The following is a 5,591-nucleotide window of genomic DNA, read 5'->3' on the forward strand; positions in this document are numbered from 1 at the left end:
TTCAGATATCTATTATAAAAAATGACTCGATAAAACCTGCCTCCCATTTTTATACCTTTCTCTATATATCAGGGGATTCTATATCTTTGAAAAAGTGAAAATTCAGTTAATGTAAATTAAAATATTTGTAATGGTATTTACTAGTTCTTGGAATTCATGAGGTTAGATAATGAATTTAAGGAAGCCAAGGACTTCAGAACTATGCCAAGCATTCCAGTTAGTCACCAAGAAAATCATTTTTGCCCGAGGCCACAGCCTATACTCATTATCAGAAATCTATTTTGCAAATGTATACTACTTACCACAGAACCATTAGAGAAAGCAAGCACAGTTGCAAAATTACAGAATTAAAGAGGTGGGAGTAGGGCCGGGCGCTGTGGCTCACGCCTGTAATCCTAGCTCTTGGGAGGCCGAGGCGGGCGGATTGCTCAAGGTCAGGAGTTCAAAATCAGCCTGAGCAAGAGCGAGACCCCGTCTCTACTATAAATAGAAAGAAATTAATTGGCCAACTGATATATATATAGAAAAAAAAAATTAGCCGGGCATGGTGGCACATGCCTGTAGTCCCAGCTACCCGGGAGGCTGAGGCAGAAGGATCACTCGAGCCCAGGAGTTTGAGGTTGCTATGAGCTAGGCTGACGCCACGGCACTCACTCTAGCCTGGGCAACAAAAGCGAGACTCTGTCTCAAAAAAAAAAAAAAAAAAAAAAAAAGAGGTGGGAGCAATCACAATAGTTGTAAAGTCAAAACACTGCCAGTGCACATATGACCTCCATCACCCTCCTCACAGCTGGCCATTCAGCTTCCAAGTCCACATTCTTCCCTGCTACCCTGTAAGCCCATGAGGGCAGAGACTCTGTCTTGTACACCATTGTGGTCTCCTGAATAATATACTGTAGTCAATAAATATTTTTGAGTGAGCGAATGAGTGTTCTTGTGGGGGAATTGTACCACTCATACAATCGTGCCCATCTTGGTAGAAGAGCTTAAATCTGAGAACTCTGTTTAAAGGGCAGTAAGAGCCACCTCTGGTACTTCTGATACAATCTGCCCCCTCTCTTTATGTAAGCCTTGCAAATGCGTGCAAGCAGCTCCTCCAAGCCAAACTTTCCTATTTAGGTCCACAGTTTGCCACATAGCCTTGTTTCCATGACTTTCTACTGTCCTCTATATAAGCTACATTTGGTCAGTTCTTTTTTAAAAACTTGTGGCACCGAGAACGAAATATAATTATTTCCCATGATACCTAGCCAGCCCACAGTTCTCTTACCAAATTATGTGAATCTTTCAATCCTTGGGAAAATTACATCAAATGGTATGATAAGGTCGATGAGGGGTCTTTCAGAAAATACTAAAAACTGTGAACTCCTCCCAGAGGGCTTCATCCATTAAAGACACCACCTCTGTAAGGGACTAGGACGCTAAGAGAGAGTGATTCACTATTCCCCATACAATCCAACCCATAGTAAAATATTTTGAGGAGTTTCTTTTTTGAATGAACGCTAAGTAAGCATTCATTAAACCTGGGAAGTTCTAAGTCTTCCAATTTGCATAGTGAATTGGAACTGCAGTAGCCTGAATATGAATGAAGATGTGGTAATTCAGTAACATGAAATGGGAAGTGTAGTTTAATTAGCCTACAGATATTTTTGCACATAAATGTCTTCTACATTTATGACGATACTGGATTATGAACCCATTCACCTTAATGTTGGGTAATGAGGCTTATAAAGCAAGTCATAAAAATGCTTTGTTTGCAATTCTGTTTTTAAAAACTCCAATCTTATGGAAAAATCTTCTCATGATTAAAGAATTTGTACATCTCCCAGAATCATAGAAATTAAAGGATTCCCAAAAACTTAAGAAGTAAAGTCCTTCCTACCTTAGTTAATGAAGTAAAGGATTTCAGGGCAAGAGGGAGAAATATTTCCCAAGTTTCTTTAAATCTATAGGTCTGTAGCATACAATTCTTTAATGCTACCATAAAGTAGAATTTAATCTAGAAATGGCCTACAATATAGCTCTGAAAAGAAATATTGATTTGAGATGATATTATGGGACCAATAACAGTTTCAGGAAAAACATGTTTTGTGAAATTATATTTCTGCTATTTACAAAAATATATGAGGAATACAAATTTCACCTTAGAAAACCAAAAGATATAATAGTGAATGAAAATTAAAGGAAGAATAACAACATATTTTTTTATCCATTAGATTAGCACAAAGTTTAAAAGTCAATAACATTCATAGCTAATGAAGATAAGTCATCCTCAGACTTTGCACATTTGAGTATAGATTGCTACAAATTGGAGGAAATAATATGGAAATATGTATGAAAGTCTAAAACATGTATACTTTTGAACTAACAATACTACTTTTGGGACTCTTTCCTGTTGTAATTGGAAACACACGTATCTAAGATAAATGTATAATGGTGTTTGTTGTAGCAATGTTTGTCACAATAAAATATTAGAGCTAACCTGAATGTCTATGATTATGGTTAATTAAAATAAAATATTATTCAACTAAAAAAGTATGAATTAGATATTGATGTTAATACTAAAGGGATGCCCTTGAGTTAATAATAAAAAGTTAGAGGGTAATATACAGAATATAATCTCTTCTCTGTAAAACCATATAACAACAAAAACTCCATATTTGTGTATTTGTATGTCTGTACAACCATGAGGCTTTTAATACCGATTACCTCATGGTAGTGGCAGAACTCAGAGATGATTTAAAAGGGGGCTTTATAGCTCCGTGATCTACATTAGTTCCCTCAAAAGCCACTCCACATAAACATAAAAAAAAGCAAAAAGATCATCCTTGCTATTTGCATACAGCTACAAGAAACCCTCTTACTCCTCTCCCCACCCTCCCCGTATAAGTCATAACACTTCAACATTAATTACTAAATGGAAGTTCTGAAGTTGGCATAGCTTCAGGAAAGTGAAACAAAAAGAATTGCATTTTTATATAAATATTTTTACCTTTTATTTTTTATTTTTGAGACAGAGTCTTACTTTGTTGCCTGGGCTAGAGTGCCATGGCATTAACCTAGCTCACAGCAACCTTAAACTCCTGGGCTCAGCGATCCTCCTGTCTCAGCCTCCCGAGTAGATGGGACTACAGGCATGCACCACCATGTCCAGTTGATTTTTTATATATATGTTTTTAGTTGTCCAGTTAATTTCTTTCTATTTATAGTAGAGACAGGGTCTCGCTCTTGCTCAGGCTGGTTTTGAACTCCTGACCTTGAGCAATCCTCCCGCCTCAGCCTCCCAGAGTGCTAGGATTACAGGCGTGAGCCATCGCACTTGACCTATTTTCACCTTTTAAAAACTGTCTTGTAATACTTTTGGAATTTAAAATGAAATTCTAAAAATCAAAATAATAAGTTGTGGTGAAAATATTTAGAAATTTATACCACAGTGTATGGTCTTTTCTGAAGAAAGAAATTAGTTGTAATCATAAAAACTAATAGAAACGTTATTTCTCTTTTCATCAGTTTGTTCAGACCATGTTCCTTCATATTTTTTTCTGGCATTTTTCTTTGTCTCAGAACTGTATCCAAAGTCTAGACATTGTTAGTCTGTCAGAACTAGCAAGGATCAGAGTGCTTCTTCAAATCATTCCACAAAGTTTATCCTCTAGCATTGCCCCCGAAGTTCATATACCATATTTTTCATACAAAGATCCTAGCCACTAACATAGTGAACTGTCTTAGAATTAGTTTTCCAGAAGTTAGGATGAACTTGCACAAGCTACTGGTCTTTCATTCACAAGATCATTTGTCCTTATAATCAAAAGTACCTAATATGGAATAAAGTTTTCTCTGTGAAAAGGTAACTTAGCTAACTTAAGCTTCAACTCCCACACAGGCAGAGAAATTAAGAGTTTTATGCACACAAAGTACCTTGTTGATACTTCCATTATATCAGTATGTGCTGTTGTGTATTCATGTGACTGTATCCCTATAAATCTAAGCTTCAAGAAGGGAGGCACCACAACTTTTATTTCATTATTTTTAGTGCGTAGCAGAGCTCTTGACATAATAGGTTCTAATAAATGTTCATTGGATGAATGAAAGTACAAATAACTGGATGTCTAATGAATCCCTATTTAGTCAAAGAACATAGTGTTATAATATTAACCTCTCAAAATCTAGTTTAACTCTTGTGTAAAATAAGAATAACAGTATTGCTCTGAGTATCAACTTCAGAGACTAAATGTGAGAATCAGATAAAGTAACTCAAGTGAAAATAATTTATGAACTACAAAGTACCATGGAAGTGAGGACTCCATTGAGGAGATTATTAAAATAGGCCAACTTCAAATTGATAGGTCTCTTAAATAGATATTTATAACAAAGTTCCACATACCCACTACTGAATAGACCCATAGTCTCAAAGACATGAATTTGAAGGTTCTCACACTTAATCACACAAAGTTAAAAATCTAGAGCTTGGTGAATTCACTTTAACACATTTTAAGTTTATATTGGCTATGTTTAAATTTCTCCTGTTCCTTCATTTTGCTTTTGTACCATTGTAATCAGCTGCTTAAGATACATTTTCAGTGGACCTCAAGGTCCAAATGACTCAAAACCAAATACTTTCAAAGCATTTATGCAATAATAAACAATCTAATTATATCATTTACTATGTTAAAATACATAATATACCATAAATTAAGTAGGTTTTTTCCCCAACTCTGTTGGTGACCTCCAGTTTCTGAAAAATACTCTAGCAAGGGTTGCATGGCATAGAAAGGAGGAGAGGTCTGTGTGTGAAGGCCACTGAATGGGCTGTGGCTGAGTCACTAATTCACCTACACATGAACGTGGGCCAGATTCTTTCTTTCTCTTTGCTTTAGTTTACTCACTCTTTCCAAATTCAAAGGCAGTAAACTATGGTGTCTCTAAAATCACTTCCTCCTCTAATATTTTAAGGTGTTATAATTTAATTCTATCACTTTTTAGTTATAATTCTACTTCAAGCTGGAACCATAATCCTGCTTTCTCATGTTGGCAAAGTTAGTTCATATAAATCACCTTAGAAAACATTCATATGATAGTCTTCACAAGCACTGGATAGAGTGATTATTGATATTCATCAATTCACTCTATACATTAATCAAATTAATCTAATACTTTCCAAGCTTTCCCCTGGTTTTGTTCACATACTGAAAAGTCTTGGAGAACTCACACACAAATATAATCATCATTTATGTGGCTCTCCCTTTCATCAGCTTTCCCCGCCCAGCTGAAAACCCAAACCTCTCTAGGTCAACAGTGTTATTATATTTTTATTATGTTCCTCAATATATTATCAGGAATAAGATTCTTCCTGGACTAGGAGAATGTGGGGGAAATGAGCCTCTGTTTTCGGCATCCAATCCCTGAGCAAAGTATCCTCCACCACCTGCTGCTTCCTACACGCCAAAACTCCTGCTCCAGCTAGCTCTCCTGGTAAGAAAGGAGAAAACTGGAAGGGAGGGGAAGAAGGTTGGTGAGAGCAAGAGGCGGAGAGTGAGGGATGGGAGGCAGGAGGAGGCGTGGCCCGGCTCGGGGCGGTCGGGATAAATACT

The sequence above is a fragment of the Microcebus murinus genome, chromosome 7, assembly GCF_040939455.1.
Source record: "Microcebus murinus isolate Inina chromosome 7, M.murinus_Inina_mat1.0, whole genome shotgun sequence".
Lineage (NCBI taxonomy): Eukaryota > Metazoa > Chordata > Mammalia > Primates > Cheirogaleidae > Microcebus > Microcebus murinus.